Genomic DNA, 23,378 nt, shown 5'->3' on the forward strand with positions numbered 1-23,378 from the left:
TAATGAATTTTTTTAACTATTTATTCTGAAATAACTTCGAATTTTGCCCCATTTGTTACATTAATCAGTCCATCATCCATGCATCCATCCACCTCCCAGACATCTGTTTTCTAAACCTTTCAAAGTAGGTTACATATATCATGCTCCTTTATCATTTAATACTTCCCTGTATATTTCCTAAGAACAAAGACATCCACTTACATAATCTCACTAAATATAATTATTACATTCAAGAAATTTTACACAGATATAAAGCATACAGTCTATATTCCAATTTTTTCAATTGTCCCAATAATGATCTTTCAGATGATATCGATAAACTTGCATGACAAGGGCTTACAAACCTTCAATTTGTAAAAAACACAATATCTGCAAAGTGCAATAAGCTCAATAAAACAAGTATGTCTGTACCACATTTTATTTATCCATTCATCTGCCGATGACACTTGGGTTGCTTCTACCTGTTCACTATTGTGACTAATGCTGCTATGAACTAACGCCTTCTTAACAGGAAGAACACGTTCATTAAGGTATATTTTAGCAGAGTGTGTTTTCCAGGATCTTAGGTAGTCAACAACCAACTTTGGTGTCCTCAAAGAGGCCACAGCATGCTAGCAAGGCAAGATGACCAATGCCTTGCTTTGAAGACTGTTTGGAAGAAAAAAGATTGCTTTCAGGCTAGCCAGTCCTGCCTGGAAGCAAAGGGTAGACTAATTGAACTGTCAGCATTATTCCCTGCCTATCAATTTGATTACACACCAAACGCTTCAAGGAAAACTGAAGCTGTGGAAGATGTTTCAACATGCCGATCCCCAACATGGCTCACACAGACAGGCTCAAATGTCTTCTCTTAAGATCTCCCTTATGAAAGTTTAAACAAGAGACGGGAACTGACATTGATGGAGCATGAGCTAGGCACATTGAATAGGTCATTTTAGTTAATTTTTACAAGTGTACTCTAATCAGGAGCATGGATGTCAATGGGAAAACTGTGGAAGGCCAGGCCAAGTTCTGGAACCAGAGCAAATCTCTTAAATTCCAGCATCATGATTGTGATTATCTGATTGCCAGATCCCTAATGCCTTGTTTGAAAACAAAAACCCAAAAGTATGACAACACAAGATAAATCCAGCCCAACAATAGACGTTGTTATTTCTTTTTATACAGTGAGTTCCGGAGGCTAAACGATGCCTCCTGTTAGGATAAGGATAGTGATAAAGGAAATTGTCCCGGTTTTCCAGCATATACTCAGAGATCTTGGAAAAGTTACCCTGCTCTCTGTGGTGACCCAGGAAAGCTCAGAACATAAAAGGTGCCGGCATCTGGTTTAACTTACACAATAGCATCTCTGAACATGGTTTTAAAACATTTTGGAAATGAGAATGCACATTATGGACTTGCCTGAACTTTGTATTTTCTTTCTCGGCTTTCCTCCCAAGCCTCTCCCAAGTGGCCTGGCCAAATTCCAAAAGCAAGCACCAAACACATATGTTCCAGACTTCTTATTAACTTTTGCACCAATAACTTCTGATTCATTGTCATGCCCGTAGTTCATTAAAATGTGTTCATCAAAAGAAACATTGACCCCCCCCCCCATTTTTACCAAGCCTATACCGAAAAAGCAGCACTGGAGCAGTGCCCCAAAAATTTCCTACAGGGGAATCATGTGTTTCTGGAAGAATTTTGAGCATCTCTCTAAAATGACTTAGAGATGGCTCATTACCAAGAGGCTGTGAGAGCAAAATGGAAGGGAAGATGATCAAACACACTTTTTAAGTGTCTCAAACAAAGGGGTTGCTACAGAGCCCTCTCAAAAATGTACCTGGTCCTATCATGCTACCTGGGGGCAAACAAGCAGCAAGAAAAAGACAAAATTTTTTCTAATGTCACTTTTACACTTCCTTTAAAGTATGTTCAACTGTTGGGGTCTCAATAATTTGTGAAATTTCAGTGTTTAAAAAAAATTCTATAATGTTAATGGGGAAATTCAGCAATAAATTTGATTTATATAAAAAAGAAAAGAAAAGAAAGCCGAGGTCTCTCTTGTAAATCACTGTTCCACTTGAGTTTTTCTAGTTAAGTAACAAACAAATGAAGGTATCCTACACTCTTCATCGTCTCTTCACCTCCCAAAATAAGTCATCCTCTGATTCTCAAGCTTTGACAAATGTATGTCAAAAAAGGCAGACTCTCATCTGCATGAATCTGACCCAAAGAAGAACACCAAAATGCAAGCCCTCATTTTTAGCCAACCACTACAGAGGAAAGGTTGCCGAGAGGAATATAGAAAAGGGAGCTATTTTGAAGGTTTCCCATGGTTACAGCTGCTATGGAAATAATTTTCTTCTCTGGGGCTTTCAAAGCTATCTGAGCCCTGCTTCAATCATGGTTTAAAGAAGGAGAACAAAGGGAGAACATGGACAGGAACTGCTTCTTTTATTTAAAGTTTTCAAAGGTTCCAAATTGGGGTAGTTGGAGGATGGGTGAAGACACCAAGGCGGTGGTGACCTCACAAGACTCCATCCATGTCGGAGTCACCCAGCAGGAGAGCAGATAAATTCCTGGAGGTCTAGAGAGAAATCTGTGATCTCTTTAAAACACAAACTGAATCATGTCGCCCCCATGTATAAAATTGTTCAACGGTTTTCCACTGTTCTTAGAATAAAATCCTAAATTGCCACGCCTGTCTGGCCCAGGCATTCCTCTTCAGTCTCATGTCTCTTACTCTCTAACTTATTTACCACTCATCAGCCAGCCTGGTTTTCAGTCCATCAAATGTGTTTTGCCCCACCCCTTCCTACCTCAGGGCCTTTGCACAGGCTGTTCCCTCTGCCCAGGACACTCTTCCCCTCTCAGCCCCCCTTTCACCTCTCATCTTTCAGTTCGCAGATTAAATGTCACCTTCTCCTGTCCCCCCCCGTTTGCCACTAGGTCCTTCCCTGTAGAGCACCTGACGCAACTTAATTAAATCTCTAATTTGATGTTTCATGCCTATTTTCCCTTTAGAGTGGAAGCTTCCTGAGGATGGGAACTACATCTATGCTTTACCGTGCAAGGACTTTACCCAGGCCGTAGCTCAATGCCTTGCACATGGTTCACACTCAGTAAATATTTAATGGAATACTGCAGGCAGATTCCATTTGTCTCTCTTTACCCAATGTCAAGTCATAGTATTTCTCTAAGCCCCAAGCATCCGACCCAGGGCAGCTCTTCAGGCTTCTCATAAATATGCAGTAGAGTTACATCTTAGGTAGAGCTTAGCTTTTGAAGTCAGCACACAAGGTCAGATCAAGTAGCACAAGGGATATTTAGCATGTCTGGAGACATTTTGGGTTGTCACAACTGACATCTAGCGGGTAGAGATCAAGGATACTGTTAAATATCCTACAATGCACAGAACAGCCCCCAGGCCCCCATATTATCCAGCCCAAATTGTCAATAGTGCCAAGGTTGAGAAATCCTGATGAAGAGTGAAAATTACCTCCCACAACCTATTAGAGAAAGGTGCTGTCTTGGTAAATGAAAACCATCTCTCTTGGTCTGTCCTTGCCAGTTTGCTTCCAGTATTTAAACAGACACTGTTGCTTCAGTTGAGAAAGTCACTGGCTTGCCCTAAAGGACCACAAGGCATGAAAAATGTGTATCCTTAAGTGGCAGAATCTCACTCAGCATGGCAAGAAGCCCACACCACCAGAGGTGTCCAGAAACAGAAACCAACAAGAATCAGGATATTCAATTCCTCCCCTGCATACTCGCGCTGGGACTACACGGCTTGAATGAAAAGGCAGTCAAAATGATCCACTCTTACCTGAATTATTTCCTTCTCTCTCACTCTAACTTTCCCACAATGATTAGTTAAGCCAACAGGAACTGATACGCTATAATCTTACCAACAGGATTATCTTTCTCTATACTGGAATACCTCTACCCACTTCAGCCAAATGCTTCCCAGTTCTACATCCAGGTGAAAATTTCACTATTAGAGATACATTCCTTTGAACCTACTATTTCTCATACAAAACAAGCTGGTTAAAAGGCAAATTCTCTTAAGAAATGTAAATTCATTGCACTTTCAGTAGGGAGGAACTTATCTCTGTGACTCAGGAAATGGACTGACACGAGAGCACTGTGCATCAAAAGGTAAGGGATTTTGCAGTGTGGGGGACGTTGGGAGCCAAAAAAATAAAGTAGTAGTGAGCACCGAAAACAGCATTTATGGATGTGTGACAGCAGGCAAGTGACTTAACCTCTCTATGCCTTAGTCTCTCCATCCGTAAAATGCAGACAACAGTGCCAGCCTCAGAGGCTTGTAGGTGAAGATCAACTTCAATAATATGAAATAAGCCCACAGACCACGGTAAGTACTCAATGAACAGTTTACAATTTTACGCAGGGCTGGCCATGAGCCACTTGGAAGACTATAAAAGAAAGAGAAGAAAGATACTTAAGGAAGAATGCTTATACATTGTGCACACAGTTGGCAATCAATATTTCCTGAATTTTTAATTCATTCATTCTTTCATTCATTCATTTATTCATTCCTCTGGCTCTAATGCAATGCTAACAGAACTCCAATTTTATACTCAGGATAACAATGAATCCAGCTTGAAATCTACATTTTCTAGCTTCCCATTCAGCCAGGGGTGGTTATGTGACCATATTCTGGCCAATGAGATGTACACAGAAGTCATGGAGGATCTTTCAGGAAAGCTCTTTAAAGGAGGATGATTCAACTGACCTGCTGCTTTCCCCTCTCCCTTTCCCTTTCTTCCTGCCTCAAATACACTGGCTAAGCAGGGTGGGAGAATGGGGGGATAAGAAGGAGCCACCTTGTCCCCTTGAGGACAAGAGCACGTGCTAAGGATAGATGAGCTGGAAGAGAGAAGAATGGGTCCAGGTGACAACACTGAGCCGGCATAACATCCCTTAATGCTCAAGCCCAACACTCCTCTTTACATATTAAAAATAAAAAGCCAAATGCATTTAAGCTACCTTTTGTTGGCAGGGAAGGGTCTGAGTTCCTCGCAGCCACAGCAAATCTTCACTGATATCTGTACCCTTCTTCCTCTACAGTCTAGTCTCTATACCCTCTCCTGGGTGTGCTGTTCGTAACATCAACTGCCTACCTGCAACTACCTAACACTTAGGACTCCAATGCTTTTATCTCAACCCTAAGCATACGCCTAAGTCTAAGACATGCTTCCAACATCTCCACCAGAATATTCTACAGGCAACTCAACCTCATCTTCTCCAAACCGAATTCCTCCTTCCTTCCCCTAATCTGTTCTTCCTCTTCCTGCTTTCCTGTTTCAGGTTTTTGGCATCTCCCAGCCTCCTGATGTTGTCAGTTGCTGAGGCTTAAGGATCCTAATTCTGAAGTGGTTCACAGATTCACAGCTACACTGTGGATTCACTGGACTACACTGCCCTAGTCCAGGCTATGACAGAGGGTAAAGGGGTCGGAGGAAAAGTGCACATCCTGACAAAGGTTTTTTAATGTTCTATCTCCCACAAAGAGCTCAGGTATCATCATTTTATGGAGCTCACATGGTTGGTGCCTTCGGCAGGACTTTTAATGATGAGCAACATAACCACCGTGTTTCAGTCTGGATGGAAAAAGCAAAGTATGTAATTAGTACAATTATCCAGTCTACTGAGTCTGATACATTTTTCAATGTTCTGAATTCCTTAGGTAATTGACCGTGGCACTCAGGTGCGTACATGTGTCAGGGGGAGAATTCTGAAGACACAACTTTTTTTCCTAACCAGAGCATTCATATAACTGGTAAATTAACTCTATAGTGGAGATACAGTTTTCCCTGTTTTCTAATTCATACGCCACTCCACCAGGATGAAATAAAAATTCAAATGCTGCTCAAAGGTCGAACAGGGTTAGCCATCGAGAGCACCATGAACAGTGTAGTTTATTAGGCAATGAAGAGGGGCTTTCCATAGTGTAGATGCTACTGTTCCCACTGCCACCTTTCTGAAATACCAGCCAGCTCGCTGGCACTAGACTTGTGTCTGGGAACAACATCAATTCATCTCAGCTGATGTCCTCTATGATAACTTCATGACTATTTATGGGACACTTCAAAGGCTAAGAAATGCTAAACAAACAAGGAGACAAGTTGCCGAAATGTTAAACATCTGCTCTGGTGACCTCACCAGATTTTGCTGGGGGAATTCTTCTATGTCCACGTAGATTATCACCGGAAACCAAACACGGTGATAACATCTTAAAAAAAAAATTCATATCCTAGGCCAAACTGAGGAAGCTTACAAACCAACACAAGATTATTTTTAGAATGCTGGCTCTTGAAAACAAAAGCAGAAAATTAAAAAAATTAAAAAAAATGAATACAATTATAAAATGAGAAAAATGAAACATCTCTTTTTCTTCAAAAACTTTCTAGACCTTCTCCATTCTAGCCCAGGAAATTTCAGAGTTAAAAAAAAAAAATCTAATTAAAAATCACTGCTGATATGTCAGTTCAAGTGAACGTAATATGTCTTTAAATTTTTTAGATGAATATATTTCATTTTTTAATAATCTCCCATTATATTCTAAATTGGATGTCTTACTGTGGATTTTTCCCTTTTTAAGTAGATCATGTTAAAATATCTTTCTCAAATACCATTTTTTTCCCTTTTAAGTAGCTAAGCCAGGTGCTAATATTAGCCCAAGAAAATTTCATAATCTTTAAGAAACAAAATACACAGGCTCTTTTCACAGAATCTGCATCCATGTACAGAAAACAATTAAAAGTGAACTAATTGCGCAGCAAGAGAGTCAATGGCTAAAAAGAGGCCCCATTTTTATCAGGCATTACCATCAAAAAGCATTCCCTGTGCAATCAGATGTTTTAGCCCCAAAAAGGAGCAACTAGGAGATAGCACTAAAGAAATACATTTAATAATAAGATTGAATAAACAGTTTGGAGCCTACAGACTTAACAACAGCAACAACAAAAGTTAACATTTATATCTCATTTAATTCTCACAAAACTCCATGAACCTCATAGAATTTCTCTTGGTTAAATCCTATAATACTTTTCTGAGTAGGTATCATTGCCCCCATTTTACAGATGCAGCATAAAGGATAAGTGAAGATCAGTGACTTGCCCTAACTTTCCAGATCAGACAGATCTGGGTTTGAATGCTGGTTCTGACATTCACTGGCAGCTTAACTCTGAGACTTATTTCAACCCTCTGTAAAGTGGAGACATGCCTTATAAGGTTGTTCTGAGGACTGAAGGGATAATGCATATTAAACACCTAGCGCAGCTGCCACAAAATGGAAGTCCAGCAAAGATCAGCTCCTTTCCCTTTCTTTTATATTTGATTATTTGTGTTTCTTTGGTTGACTCGGAGAAACACTGGCATATAAATGGTCAGCTGTCCTCTCCCACTGCCAAGCACAACTGAGGAAAGTTGGTTAAACCCACATGGCTGTTAGGATGTGCACCCAAACCTCATGACTTGAGCCTAAAGAGAAAGTCCCCCCTACTCCTGGGGTGATTATTCCTACCCAATTTATTCTTCAAGTATTTCCCAAAGGTGGTACACATGCCAATAGCACACATATCGAGGGGTACACAGACCCACTGCACTGGGTGTAGACAGGCTGGTAATGTTTCTTCATCTACATGCAGTGTTCAGTTTGTGAAATTTTTTCAAGTCACAGCTCTTGTGATTTGTGCACTTTTATCTGTGGATTTTGACACTTCAATAGAAAGTCCAAAAAAGACTTTCTATGCAAGCATCCCCCCCTGGAGTAGTCTTCCTTATATACCTTTGGACAGGCACACCCCTATCTGAATACCATGTCTTCAATCACCAGTCCCCTTCCACTCAGCCCCAGCCCTCTGCCTCCACTTTAGATCCCGTCCTCAGGCTCCATCTTGCCTCCTGTTCTTTCCTGTCACAACCTCACTCTTCCCAAAACTCCTCACCAGGCATCCCACAGCAGTCTCACACCCTGCATTACCCAGCTTCTACCTCTTACCACTCATCCCTGACCCAACTTGACTTTACATGGCCCCAGACTCCCCTGCACCCCTACCACTGGCAGCCGGATACCCCTGGGCCTGCCAGCCCTTCCATGTTCCCACTACCCTCCTTGCAATGAGGCACGTGGCTCACCAGCCCCAGGTCCACCCTCTCCACTCTGCTCAAAATTCCCATTCTCTACCCTTGGAGTTCTATCTTCTCTCTGTGAAATCATGGCCCTCCCTGTTTTCACTCTTGTCTTTTTTTTTTTCCCCCTCCCGTTACCCAGTGGTTTCCCTTCTACGTGAAATTTATTTTGATTTTCAAAAGTCACTATTAATAAAAACAAAAAGTCAATAATAAGTAATTTTAATAGCCAGCTCTTACTGAGTGTTTATTATGTGCCATACACTGTTCTAAGCACTTTACATGGATTAATTTTTAATCCTCCTGGAAACCCTGCAAGGTAGATACTATCCCAACTCCCTGTTATTTAGAATAAGAAAACTTGAAACTGAGGCCTAGAGAGGGTGAATAACTCACCAAAGATACACAGCCACTACGGAGTAAGCTGGGAAAGGAGCCCAGGCAGTCTGGCCCCCGAGCCAGGGCTCTTAACCAGAACCACTATACAAAATTGCTTCCCGGCAATACAGGAGACTCAGAAGGTCTTTAGATATGGCGAAGTCACAGAGGGGTACATGAATGGCTGGGAGGCTCTGCTCTAAGCAATCTAGTCTGAAGAAAAAGATGGAGCCACCAGACCTGGTCCGTTTCCAAGCTCATGCATCACCACCCATGTCAGTTCCCTAAGGCTTTCTTGCGGTGCCTGCTGATGTCCTAGTTTTGCTACCCCTCCCACCTTCAAACATTGACGAGGAGGAGGGCTGGGGAGAAAGCCTTCATCATGTGGTGAAGGGAAGCAGGAGGGAATCCAAAGAGCAGACTAGTGAGTGTCACCTGAGTGTCAGTGAGCAGGACACACAGACCGTGATCGGCCACGTCCATCAGGCAGACGTGCGCCAAGGTCCTTTGAAAACCTCCAACTGATGGCTGCATAGTCGCATTTTGACTCTGTCCTAAGGAATTCAGAGAGAAAGACCTCCAAAAGGACACTTCAGTGAGGAGGAAAGTCCCTAAACAGCAACACGCTTCTCTGCATGAAAAGCAAAGCTGGATGTAAAATAAAGACTTCTCAACAGTGTGGTTAAGAAAAGCCAAACGGCCCTGAAATCTTCAACTCCACCATGTTCACAGACTTCTAAACAGAGACAACTTAAATACCTGGGACAACATCCTCCTCCCGGAACTCCTCTTTCCTCCTTCCAGAACAAGCATAAGGTAAGCATTCTTAATCTTTTCTGTGCCCTGAACTCTTTTGGGGATCTGGTAAAGCCTATCAACTCCTTCTCAAAGTAAAATTGAGTAAAATAAAAATAGATCAGATTATAAAGGAAACCAATTATGTTACAACATAGTCATTAAAATATCTTTAGAACCTGATGCTGTAACTTACATGCTTCTTATGTATGTTACCATTTCTGATATATTATTACCATATATGGTAATAATATATTTATTAATACATGGCAAATAAATATCTCACGGCTAATCTAATAACTACCAAAATTTCTAAGCAGTGATGACTGTAAACAACATTTCAAGATCTCTGCCCCAACTGTCCTGTGATACGAAAACATCTGGGATTTCCATTGGTGACAGAGCCACAAGTATTGCCAATGCCACTTACTGTTTTCATTCATAATTGAGAGAAATGCTAAAGTACAAGTCGGAGTTAGTTAAAAATAAAGACGTAAATTTTTCCCATCCAAGTTCAGGGATGCTCTGAATTTTATCCACAGGCTTCCCAGTTAAGACATCCTGTTCTAGAAGGATGTCAAAAAAGGGTCAAGGCTGAAGCAGAGGGCTGGTCAACAGGTCAGGAACAAGCAGGCTTTGAGGGGATTCTCTGCTTCGCTGGGTCACTAATTATTTCAAGTTGGCCTGCCCGTCCTTTTCACACCAAGAAGACTTTTCACAAAAAGGCAGCGATTCTTCTTGACTACGGGCTCAGAGAGGGTGTACCTGTCCGTAAGCCAGCAGGGTCTCCAAGGGGCTTCTCAAGGCCTTTTCCCTACGGACTTGCTGTTTGGTGGCTGATATTCTGACAGCTCTACTTACCTTCTTTTAACTTTTTGCTTCATTTTTACCAAATCTTCAAAGTCATTTGTACCTACAAACCGGTACCATCTGCTCGGCTCTAGTTCCCCATTTTCAAATCATAAGTGACTAAGAATGTATTGAAGCGAAAGAGATTTATGAAACTTTTTTTTTTTTTTAACAGAGTAGCTCCTTCATATAAAGAGTTTAATTAAGAGAGGCTTAAGATGATCTGAGTTATTCTCATAGGAGGAACCAGTGGGCCCAAAGAATTCAGGGGAAAAGTTCCTAGATCTGGGTTCTGGGCCCAGTTTCAACCACATACGCCAGTGAGTCAGCCTTCTTCATGTATGTCTTGCTCCCTCACGTGTAAAATGGAAATAACAATTCTTTAAAAGAAGAAGAAGAAAAAAAAACAAACCACAACTGAGAATTTCCCAGGTGCCAGGCATAATGCCCAGTATTTTACCTTTGCTATATCACTGTTTCCTCACTGCAAATCTGTTAGGTAGGTACTGACATCCCCCTTATTACAGATGAGGAAACGGAGGTGCAGAGAAGCTCAGTGACTGGCCCAAGTTTACATGGCTGGTCCACAGATTCCAGGCTGGACTTCAATCAAACGCCTCCATGGCATCCCCGCTGCTGGATTTCACAGGACTACTGGGCAGCAATCACTTTCCTCCTGTTTCTAATTGAATAAAATTATGTATGAGAAAGGGCCTTGCTGGCTGTGAGGGATTTTGTGTAATGGATTTCATTCTCTGTGGGTCTCAGTCTGCGCAACTCCTAGTCTTAATCTTCAACCATGCCATGCCACCCCCACCCTGTCTGTCCAGCCTTAAACATGCTTAACTTTAACATACTGAACTATTAGTAAGGACTGAAAGAATCCAATTCCCCCAAGTGCAGGCAGAAATACAAAAGTGCCCACAAGCAAATATGGATGTCCTCATTGGGAATCTGGGCTCCTGAGTAAAGCATCCCCAGGCTCCCCATATGGGCTCTCTTACTTTGTATTTTTTTTTTTGTTATATAACGCTGGCCAGAATTTAGATTAATTCTGCAACCTCAGAACACCCTACTCGCCTCCTGACTTAGGAGACTAGTGATTCTACAACTCCCACTTATTTAGGATCTTTTTATTTCTTTATCCCATCCAGAATCATTTTTGGTGTCCCATGCTGTAAATGTTCTGCTCCCCCAGAGTAGCTTAGCATCTACGCTACTTCAAAGAAAGTCTTCAGACACCAACTCCAGTATGAAATTCTCTTGAAGCCAGAGGCAAACATGGAGTAGGTTTCCTGTAGCTTTCTCATGTCCTCATTTCATTTCACTAGACCACAGAACTTTAGACTAGAAAGGACTTGACTAGCTTGCCACTTACTCATTTTACCAACTGTATATTGAGCACTGACCATGTGCTAGGCCCTGGGGAATACAGCGATGAGCTGAACAGACACGTTCCCTGTCCATGTGGAGCTTACGGTCTGCAGCAAGGAGACTTACAGCAGGACAGGTGGTCAGAGAAATGTTCGGAGAAGGCGGCAGTCAACCTGAGACCTGAAGAATGAGAAGAACCCCGTGGTGGGAATAGCTTGGAAAAGGACATTCCAGGCAGAGGAAACCACATGCCAAAGGAGTAAGGGGAGAGCTGACAAAATCAAGTGTTGGCAAGATGAGGAACAAAAGAAACCTTATCTGCTCATGGGAGTATAAACCGACACAACCCCTTTGGAAAACAATGTATCTTTATCTACTTATCTAGCAAAGTCATGACCTGGCAAGCCCACATGCACAGTGTCCCAAGAGAACACAAACAGGATCAAACAAAATACTATGAGGGAGACATACATGTGGCAAAACTATTAAGCAAAGCAGAGATGTGATAAACTCATAACTCAGGAAAGTAGTGATGTTTGAGAGGGAAAGGGAAGAAGACAGTATCAGAATAGTGATGACAAGGTGCTTCTTAAAGCCAGGTGGCAGGCTCATGGGTGTCCATTGTATCACTATTGTTTACCCCTTATACAGTATTTTAAAAATATTTTTGTATCCATTTAATTTCTCCTAAGAATGCTTTTTGTTTGACTGCTGTGTAGAGAATGGATTAGAGAGTGAGAGGCAAAAGAGGAGAGATCTGTTCGGAGGCAGGGGCTGGAGTTTGGACAACAAAGAATAATGATTTGAACTCGAGTGGGGTATAGTGGAGGAGGAGAGACATAAATGCTTCCAGGCATATTTAACCTGTGATTTTGGAATTGGGCTGAAGGTTTTAATGTAAAGAAACATTTCTAGAGGGTGGGAGGATGAGGGAGAGGGTTTACATTCTCTAATCCACTTAATCCTTTGTTTTTACAGGTATGTTATATCAGGACCCAGAGATGAGATGAAAAAAATTAGGGGCAGAACAGACCAGACAAGACCCAAAATCCAGAACCCCCAATCCTCTGTCTCTTTCCACCCAATCTTGTGACAGAACACACACTCACGTTCTGACCCATCGAGACTGAGTAGCTGAATGCTGGCAGCATGTTGGTTCCTGTCTACAATTTGGATGGCATGGCTTATTCCCATAGGGACTCTATCAGTAAAAATCATATGAGTAGCTCCTACCTTGGCCCAAGGGAGATAAATCCAATTTAGTGGTTCTGCAAAAAGCTGAGGGTTGCAAATCAAAACACTGAATAAAATGGCTTTCCAAAAAGTTTGGTGAAGTTGAATGCTTACCCAATTAAAATTAGCCTGCTTTCTACCCTCAGAGATACTGAGAGATCTGTACATCTTTGGAAACTAATTTTTTCCCACTTAGCAATATCCATCTAATTTAAGCATGCTTATCTGTTGATCCAGCAATTCCACTTCCAGGAATTTATTCTACAGATATTTTTTACACATAGATGGAATGATGATCTGCAGACAAGAATATCCACTGCAGCACCACTTGCAATAACCAGAGACTTGAAACATCCTAAATAATCCTCAGTGGAAGACTGGTAAAAATTATGGTATAGCTATACAATTGGGATACTCTGTGGTCATTTTTTTATATATTAAAGTTATCTATGTTTATTGGTATTACAATCCCTCCAAGATCTATTGTCAAGTGAAAAAGAGGAAGTATCTATGATATACCACCATTTGTCTTAAAAAACCAAACATATGTACACACACATATATTCATAATGGTATATGTATAATACATGCGTATGTGAGTATATGCATCAAGGAAGGATACCCAAATAATTTTAAATATGTACATTAATGATATTACTGCACTTCATGGCATGCTCGGTCATGGTAAGCACACAAATTTTCTTCAAATTCAATGAATTCCCTCTTGGCTTCTTGTGGATCAATTTCCAGTCTGTGCTCCTCTTACTTGTGAAAGCTTGGCCCCAAAACGTAGTCCAAATTTTTCTCATTTTTCACTGCCAATTTAACACTCTTCTCAGATAATCTGAGAAAGATGGTCAGGAATAATCATTAGGAAGATAACTGCTACTCAAAGACTTTCACACACACTTATGCTGGGACACAACCAATGAGACAGACTTTTCCGCAAGGAAATTTTTTGAATGGCAATTATTTAATGAAGAGGTCAAAAAGGCGCATGCAGTTTTCTGTTCACACAAAGGTGATCGAGTTTCACCCTCGCCCATGCTCATGCACAGTACTGCTGTAGCATACTTCTCTACATATGTAATGTGGACCCAATCCCTCTGCTTACCCTGATGGTAAAACTATCTGGGTTTCATTCTATACCCGTCAATCCTGAAACAAGCAGTTCTAAATGCATTCCAAAACAGCATATGTGCTTTTTCATATTGGGAAATCAGTGCTACATGGTGACATTCCTAAAATGTTCCAGGTTATTCCTCGACAGATAAAGGTACAGATTCACAGAGAAAATGAGTGGGCATGAAAAAAAAATTCTTCTCTTGTAATACGTATTATATCCAGATGCAATTCAATTTACTCTAATAACTTCTGAAGTCAAGGTCTCAGATGAAGTCATTCTGCCTCAGAACCGTTTATCTTAGAATTTCACACTTGCCCTTAGCAAGCACTCCTAAAATTAAAAGAATGATTTTGTATTTTCAGCCACTGAGAACACAGCATGTTACCCTATTGTTAAAAATGACAGTTCGAGCATATCCATTGAAGCAGTCAAAATTATTCCTGACCCTTAGGCTGTACCTGGTATAACAGAGCCCCTTATCCTACAAAATCAACATCTGTAATTGGTCAGTTAATTTTAAAAATCTAGTTAGGATTAAATTCAGCCATAAGTGACTGAAGACCCAAAATGATAGTGACTTAAAACAGAAATTCATTTCTCTCTCACGTAAATGCTGTCTGGATTATGCAGTGCAAGGCTGGTGTGGTATCTCCGTAGTCATCAGGGAGAGGATCCCACTCTCTTGTTTTTCCGCTTTTCCTCAACACAGGGTTTCAACTTTGTGGTCCAGTTAAGCTGCTGAGCTGCGACATCACATCCACATTCCAGTGGGCAGAAAGAAGGACACAAGGAAAGAAAGCTACATGCTTTCCTTTGAAAAACCCTTCCCAAAAGTTGTACATACTACTTCCATTTAAATCCCAATGGCCAGAACGAGGCAAACGGTTACCCATAAGAACACAGGGGGCTGGGAAATACTGTCTTAATTCTCAGGCTATGGGCCAGATGATAATTTGAAGATTCTACTTCTTAAGAAGAAGTACACAACATATGTGGGGGGCAATTAGCAGCGTCTGTCCCGTTGAGGAATCCAAAGTAATGATATACACATATTTTAAGTAGTTTTTTTCTTGAAACACATAGCCATACATTCATTTATAATGGGGGAGAGGGCTTTTGCATATAGGTCTACAGATCAGTGCACCTTATCTTTCATGTATAATGCATCTATAATGCATCTCCTTCATCATCTTCAATTTTCAGTATGGGTTTCCTTAGAGCTGTGTCAGAACTTAAAAACATCGTCAAGAGAGAAGTCCCAGAGAAGCTGAGAGGAAGTCACTGAAGCCAGAAGCTGGACACAATGAAACCCAAGAGAGAAGGACCAGCAGACGTCACCATGTGCCACTAATGTGACAGAGATGTCCTGGATGCCAGTGTTCTGTCTTCAGAGTCCAGGACTGAAAGATATTGGAAGGAGGCGACCCAGCTTTCACTTCCAAGAGACAATGAAGTAAGGCTGGACATGAGCTGCTCTGTCACAAACAGCTGTCTGCTCTTTGGACTGGTTGCCCCCAGTTCTGAGCCACAGCTTCCTCTCCTCTATAAAAGGATATTATCCGCTACGTCACTGAGTAATGGTGAAGATGAAAGATCATGGAAGTGTATGCCAAGGGCCTGGTATGATACCTGCCATACATTAGGTACTTTTAGTCTCTGGCACAGCCCCTCCCTGCTCTGACTCTAGAACCAACACCAGCCTGTGGGCAGAACCTTGCTCAGATTCTCCCCTAAGACACTTCCAACCCACAGCCACCCTTTCCATGCTGGACAAAGGAAGAGGTACACCTCCTGGGTGCAAGGTTAGTCTCTTGGCTCTGAAGGGAGTCTTCCCATAACCTTGGGGACTTTCTCCTGGCTGTCCTCTCGGAGATGGGCTAAATGTGCATTCCGCTTTCTCCTCACTCTCCTTCCTTTTAGTATTAAATACATTCTAGTTTCTTGCTGTAACAAAAAAAAAGGAGACTTTCTTGACTCCACCTCCAGTGCAGTCCTATCTTCTGCCTCCCTTTCAAGCCCACACTTTAAAGAATTGTTTATACTGGCTGTGTCTGGGCCCTCACCTCCCACTCATCATTTTAATTTGGCTTCCAACTCCACTAAACCAAAGAAATGTTTTTCAGTAAACCACCAATGATTATCTTGTTGCTTCGTCCAAAGGCCTCTTCTTGGTCCTATCATATCAGCAGCATTCCCAACTCCTGGGACTCCCAACTCCCTTCCCTAAAACTGCCCTGTGCCGGTGACACCCTCGTCTCTGGTTTCTCCTTCCCCAGTTTGCTTTGTGGGTTTCTCTTTCTCTGCCAAATCCCCAAATGTTGGTCTTTCTCAGAGCCTGCTAATCAGCACCTTTCTTCTTTTCTCCAACATTCTTTCCCTCAGTAAATTCATCCACTCCCAAGGCATCAGTCAATAGCATGATCATGACCGTATCTGCCCAAAACAGTTCTGGTTTATGCCTATTTTCCCAACATAATTACAAATTTTTAAGTGGGGGGAGCACCCTTTCTCCTTCCTCCCCTCAACAGGTGCCCCAGTTTGGACAGTAAGGAATTATATGGCCTTCTTATCAATGACCATTTGAATGCAGATGGTCCCCAGATTGAAGCACTAAAGCACAGGGGCTGAGAGCAGGAGCTCTGGAGTCAGGCCCCCAGGTTTCTTTACTGCTCCGCCATTTACAAGCCAGCGACCACTCTGTGCTTCAAAATCCTCATGAACAAAATGGGAATAATGATAGCAATTTCTTAAGAAGTGAGGATTAAATAATGCATGTAAAGTGATTAACATGATGCTTGGCATTTTTTACATGTCCAATAAATGTTTTAGGTATTATTTTTTCTCTAGCCCAAACCTGTCTCCTGAGTTCCACACCTATTCAGGTCCGTAGAAAAAAATTCCATGGGGAGGGAGGAGGAGTGTAGGCTTGTGTAGGCTTCTTCTGGCTTCCAAATTCTCCAGATACCAATTCATCCTCCCATCAAACTGTGGCTGAATTCCTAAAATAATTATCTTGTGACCCTTGATTGATCTTCCTGAAAGTAAATATTGATCACCCATGGGAATGATGCATATTCTCACCATGCATTTTCAGAGAGCTGCTGTATAACCAATACTTGAAATGCTGGCTGCGAATATACAACTGGGTGGAAATAAACTGCTCCTGAAATACTTAAAAAGTCATTTTCATTTTTCATGACTGTGGCTGTTTCTACTATTCCTAAAACATCAAAATCCTGGAATGACAGCCTGGATATATAATAGTTCAACCATTTCTTGGGAATAAAAAAAAATTCTTGAAAATACACTTTAGAGGAAAGAATGTTTCAATATATTCTGGGATGCTTGAGCACAGTGATCAATTTTAACTCTGTTTTATGGTTAATTTGTTTACTTTCCCAAAATTTGTCTTAATCCTTGAAAAAGTTCGTCTTACTTCGATTAAAGCATTATTTCCCAAATACTATGACTTTAATTTTGCATGGGTTTTTCAAGATAAAATTTTATCATAGGTTCCCTGGGGGTGGGGGGGTGGGGAACACTGTCAAAAAATCTAACGCCTTTTCGTTACTGATGTTCTCACAAACATTGAGGACTAACAGTATGGTATGCTGAGCCCTCTATCCTGGGGCTTGCCTTTATGAAGCTTGCTGCAAAGGAGAGGCTAAGCCTACTTACAATTGTGCCTAAGAGTCTCCCCCTAAGTACCTCTTTGTTGCTCAGATGTGGCCCTCTCTCTCTAGCTAAGCCACCTTGACAGGTGAACTCACTGCCCTCCCCCTTAAGTAGGATCTGACTCCCAGAGTGTAAATCTCCCTAGCAACGCAGGATATGACTCCCAGGGATGAGCCTGGACCCGGCATCATGGGATCAAGAAACATCTTCTCCACCAAAAGTGAGATGGGAAATGAAATGAAACAAAGTTTCAAGGCTGAGAGATTTCAAATGGGGTTGAGAGGTCACTCTGGAGGGCATTCTTATGCACTATATAGATATCCCTTTTTAGGTTTTAGTATATTGGAATAGCTAGAAGTAAATACCTGAAACTAACAAATTACAATCCAGTAGCCTTGACTCTTGAAGACGAGTGTATAACTATGTAGCTTACATGGGGTGAGTGTGATTGTGAAAGCCTTGTGGATCGCACCCCCTTTATCCAGTGTATGGATGGATGAGTAGAAAAACGGGGACAAAAACTAAGTGATAAATAGGATAGGATTAAGGGGATGATTTGGGTGTTCTTTTTTGCTTTTATTTTTTATTCTTATTTTTATTCTTTCTGGTATAAGGAAAATGTTCAAGGATAGACTGGGGTGATAAACGCACAATTATATGCTGGTACTGTGAACAGCTGATTGTACACCGTATACAATGTATATTTATTGTGAATATATCTCAATAAAACTGAATTTTAAAAAAATCTAACGCCTTTTACAATTTCTACTACATATTCTCCCAGTATTTTACAGTTAAATCCCTAAATCTAACTGTTTCTTACTTTTCAGCATTCACTACTGAGTAATTTTCAAGCATTCAGCTTAGGTTTCATACAAACAATTCTTTTTTATTTTCACATTCATATTTCATGGTTTTGCGAAGGTAATTTATTTAATTGCAGCAGCAGGTACAACCAGCTTAAACAGGGTTAGGAACAAACAGTTCACTCTTGGTAAATACACAACTTGACAACACAACTAGAGGGAGTAGAAGAGTAAGAACCTACTGGAAAGGGGCTTATTAACCAGACATTTTACAGACAGAATGGAGATCTTCGGTTTATCCACCAAGGAAATTTAGTAGAGAACTTTTGTTCTCTTGAATTTCTTGCTGTATTTCCTCGGTTGGCTATTTGATCAGTAAAGCCCTAGTGATGCTATCACCTTGTGTTAGTGATGATGGGTTCTTCGTGATTCCATAATCTTTCTTAAAAATCGAAGCCCAGAGAAGTTAAGTAGGTTCCCTTACCTAAGAGTCAGTCTCTGGAGTACCCGATTGCACTGGCTGCTAGATGGGGCAATGCTTTCCAAGCTTCTCACTGATAGGGACTGCCAATGGCATTTCGGACCAGACTGTCTTCATAGTGGTGGCACTGCTCATAGACTGCAGAAGTTTAACATTCCTAGCCCCAGACCAAGAAATACCAGTAGCGACACTCCTATGTTACTGTGACAAGGACAACAAAACAAAGATGCACCCACAAGAAATGATTTTTTTGCAGTAAATGTTGAGGTTTTGTAGTTATTTTCCTGTCATCTCTCTGATCACACTATCATAGCTATTGATATAGTTTACAGCAATTCCAAATCCTAAGAGAACTTGAGTGGTTTTTTAATCTTCTTTGACAGAAGTGAAACAAGTTTACCGTAAACATGAGGGTACACATATCATTTTAATCATTTCTGGGAAAACAGACTTCCCATTCTACACAAACATATTTTCTAATAGCTATTTATATTGGACTCACAAAATAAACAGAAACATTAGAAATGGAAACATTTTCATTAAGAAAACAAATGATACCTTCTCACATCTGCCTGATGAGATCCTTTGCCCAATTTTCTAATGAGTTGTTCCATGTTTATTTTTCTTATTCCTTAAGGGCTGTTCTCATACTAAAGAAAGTAGGGCTCTGTGTATCACATGTGTTGCAAATAATTTTCTCATCTTTAGACAATTTTTAAGTTATTCATATCAAACTCATCAATCTTCCTTTGTGACTTCTGGGCTTCTTTTCATCCAATCATCTATTATTCATTCATTCAATAAATTTGTATTGAGTACTTCCTAGGCAACAGCTGTTTTTCTAGGTGTTAGGGAATGGAATAAAAGTGATATGGAACAAAACAACCTCATGGAGTTTAAATTCTCCTATCAGCTGAAGTAGTTACACTCTAGGGCAGAAAGAAAAAAAAAAAAAAGATAATCCATTAAAAATATAAAGTCAGGTAGTGATAAATGCTATGAGGAAGCACGAAAGAGGGGGAGGGAAAAGGGAGTGACCGGAGTGTTATTTTAGGAGGACAGGGAACACCACTCTAAGGTAAGGGCATTGCAGGAGGGGCCTGGAGGATGCGATGAAACAAACCACCTGTGCTTCTCTGGGGGCGATGTCAGCAAGGGCAAAGGCTGAGCTGGGAATGGGCTGCTATGTTGGTGAACAATAAGAAGCCTGGTGTGACTAGAGGGTGGGACACAAGGGAGCAAAAAAGGGAAAATATTTTAATTTCAACATGCCTTTTACTTTCCAAAATGGTAAAAGCAGTCACCCATAATAAAATTTAAGTTGTTTAGTGTAAACATTTTTTGGATTCATCTCGTTTTATTCCAAATGCAAAGCTGATTGTCCCAACATCATTTATTAAATCTTTCCCCCATTGTTTTTAAATGCCACCTTTATCATATACCATACTTCCAGGGCATCTTGGTGCTAGTTTTGGAGATGTTCTATTCTGTCTCAGGGATCTCACCATCCCTGCTCCCATACTGTACTATTTCAATTTCTGTGGCTTTATAATATATTTTCCTATCTAGTAGGCCTAGAACCTTGTATTAATCTTAAGTCACTTTTATAGACCATCGAGATCACAGAGATGCCAGACCTTAATTGAGTCTACACTGCAGCTGATGAAGAAGCTTAAGACCACTTTATTAAGATCCATAAGCAATATGCTCCAAGTGTTAGGAAAGAGGAGGTGCCCAAGAATAGACAAAAGCTTCAGGAAAAACAAAACAAAACTCCTCTCTTTCCTATCTAAACTCCTAGCCCACAATACCAATCCCAATCTTTTAACGGTAAGCATAATCTAAACCACTCTGCATCAGAAAACTTGTGGGCTGCTGAACTGGACATTTATTTCATTTAAGCCATGTGTATTAATCTGTTTACGTGACTATACAACGTGGGAGGGCTGGGCCTATGGTTTAGATAGTGGTCCTCAAAGTACGTTCCTCAGAGCACCAGCAACAGCATCACCTGAGAACTTGCTAGAAATGCAAATTCTAAACCCCCATGGAAAGCTGCTGAATCGGAAACTCTGGGGGTTGGACCCAGCCCTCCAGGAGATTTTGACATACTCCTAAGTATGAAAAACACTGGTTCAAGGTCAGAACCATCCCTCAAGTGCCAGGCATATGACATGATGGATAAGAACCCAAACTCTTCAGCCAGAGTCATAAAATATAACCTTTGTTTCAATTCTAACTAGCTGTGTGACAATGGAGAAGCAACGAACTTTCAGTATCTCAGTTTCCTCATCTGAACAATATAGATAATGGTGTCTACTTCATGAATCGGACCAAGAATTACAAAAAAGACTGCAAGAATGGTAAGGATTTAATATCCAGAATATACAAAGAACTTCTACAACAAAGCAAAAAACAAACAACCTAATAAAAATTGGGCAAAGACCTTAAAGAGACATTTCCCAAAAGAAGATATACAAATGGCCAATATGCACATGAAGTGATGCTCAACATCAGTATCACTAGAAAAATGCAAGTCAAAACCACAATGAGCTACCACTTCATACCTCCTAGACTAGCTATAATCAAAGTAACAGAAAATAACAAGTGTTGGCAAGGATGAGGAGAAATAGGAACCTTCGCACTTGTGGGTAGGAATGTAAATGGTGCTGCCACTTTGGAAAACAGTTTAGCAGTTCCTCAGAAAGTTAAACATAAAATTACCACATGACCTGGCAATCCCACTTCTAGGTATGTATCTCAAAGAATTGAAAACAGGGACTCAAATGGATACCTGTACACCAATGTTCAAAGCAGCATTATTCACAAGCACCAAAAGGTGGCAACAACCCACTATCCATCAACAAAATGTGGTATACACATACAATGGGGTATTACTCAGCTGTAAAAAGGAATGAAGTTCTGATACATACGACAACATGGATGAACCTTAAAATCATTATGCTGCATGAAATAAACCAGACACAAAAGAACAAACATTGTATGAGTCCAATTACATTAAATATCTAAAAGAAACAAATTCATGGAGACAGAAAGTAATTACAGATTACTAGGGGCTGACAGAGGGAGAGAATGGGAGGTCATTGCTTAATGGATACAAATTTCTATTTGGAATGATGAAAATAGTCATTGTACAACATTGTGAATGCAATTAATGCTCCTGAATCATACACTTAAAAATTATTAAAATGGCAAATTTTATGTTATATATGTTTTACCACAATTTTAAAAAAAAGGATACAACAAACATCCTTAGACTATCTCTGGGACATTGTAAATGTTCAATTAATGACAGCAAATATGATGACGATAAAAATTATAATTTTCTTTTCTTTCAGATAATTTATTCTGATAAATCTAGATCGTTTCCAACTGGATTTAAAAGGAATCAGGGAATGGGGAAGTAAAATTAATACTATATTTTTTTCTCGTTGTGTTTACATGGAATTAAGAGGTGGGATGGACTAGCTCTGGGAGGATTTTGTGGAGATAGGATCTGTTTATAGGATTACTAAGATTTCCTTTTCCTAAGGAAGTGCATTTTTTCCCCTTGAAAGTGAATCAATTACATAACCGAGAGATAGATTAAAAGGCCCAGGGCCAAAAGCTCGTCCCACAAATAACTGTCCAGACACCACCAGTTCATTTCCTACACATGCCCCTGGCAAGGCCCAACAAAAGCTAAAAGAAGATGGATGGACTCCAGAGGATGACCTCAAGGTCAACTGAGTCAAACAGCCGAATTCATCAATACGGGCAGCAAATTCCATTACAGAATTCCTTCCACTAGTAGCAGCTTTACACCACTTTCCCTTACACAATCACTTCCTGCTCCAAGCATTCAACTGTGCTTAGAAATGACAAGAAAATGTATTCTCTACCCAGGTGCCCCAAAGTAAAGTCCCAGCCTTCCCGTGCCACTGTAATTTCACTAATAACTCATTTAGAAAGCCCTACTTGGGCAGACTGCTTCAGAATATTAATCTGCATGTGCTTTATTAACATAACTATGTAAAAACCCTATGTAAAGAACACAGATGAGAGGAAATCACACCCTAAGATTTAAGAGTACTCATCTTTGGGACACAGAGTTATAGTAATTTTTTAAATATATCATTTTATTTTTCTGAATTTTCCAAATTGTCTACACCATTCATTTGTCATCCAATAATTTGATCAAAATTAATTAAGCATATTAAATTAAACATATTTATGTGCTCTTTTCCAGGGCTATAACTATTTCAGGTCTAAGAAGAAAGAGATATTCCCCAATTTTGAACTTCTCCAAATTTTTTACTTCATAAAGATGATTTCCTAACAAATCTACCAGCCACCGGAGAAGTTCCAAAGGCCAAGTCATCAAAGATGCAAATGCCAGAGATTACTCTGGGGTGCTGGATTGCAGAACAAAAGACTCTGAGAAATTATATTAGCAGAATAATTTCATCCTGTGGTTAAAGAAAGAAAACACCTGCATTATTTTAATAAGTCCCCCAGAGGC

General features: G+C 40.5%; 1 protein-coding gene across 4 annotated transcripts in view; it reads right to left on the reverse strand.

Annotated features, from left to right (window-relative positions):
- PRICKLE2 (prickle planar cell polarity protein 2) overlaps positions 1-23,378 on the reverse strand; it is a 343,538-nt gene that overhangs the window by 309,623 nt on the left and 10,537 nt on the right. Inside the window, exon 1 of one of the 4 annotated variants that reach the window (XM_037799778.1) lies at positions 10,622-10,713. The exons of the other annotated variants lie outside the window; for them this stretch is intronic. The gene's annotated coding sequence lies outside the window, so the exon portion shown is untranslated. Of the gene's footprint in view, positions 1-10,621; positions 10,714-23,378 lie in introns of those variants that run through there. 4 annotated transcript variants of the gene reach the window in all.

Source organism: Choloepus didactylus, chromosome 1 (genome assembly GCF_015220235.1).
Source record: "Choloepus didactylus isolate mChoDid1 chromosome 1, mChoDid1.pri, whole genome shotgun sequence".
In the NCBI taxonomy this organism is placed as follows: Eukaryota; Metazoa; Chordata; class Mammalia; order Pilosa; family Megalonychidae; genus Choloepus; species Choloepus didactylus.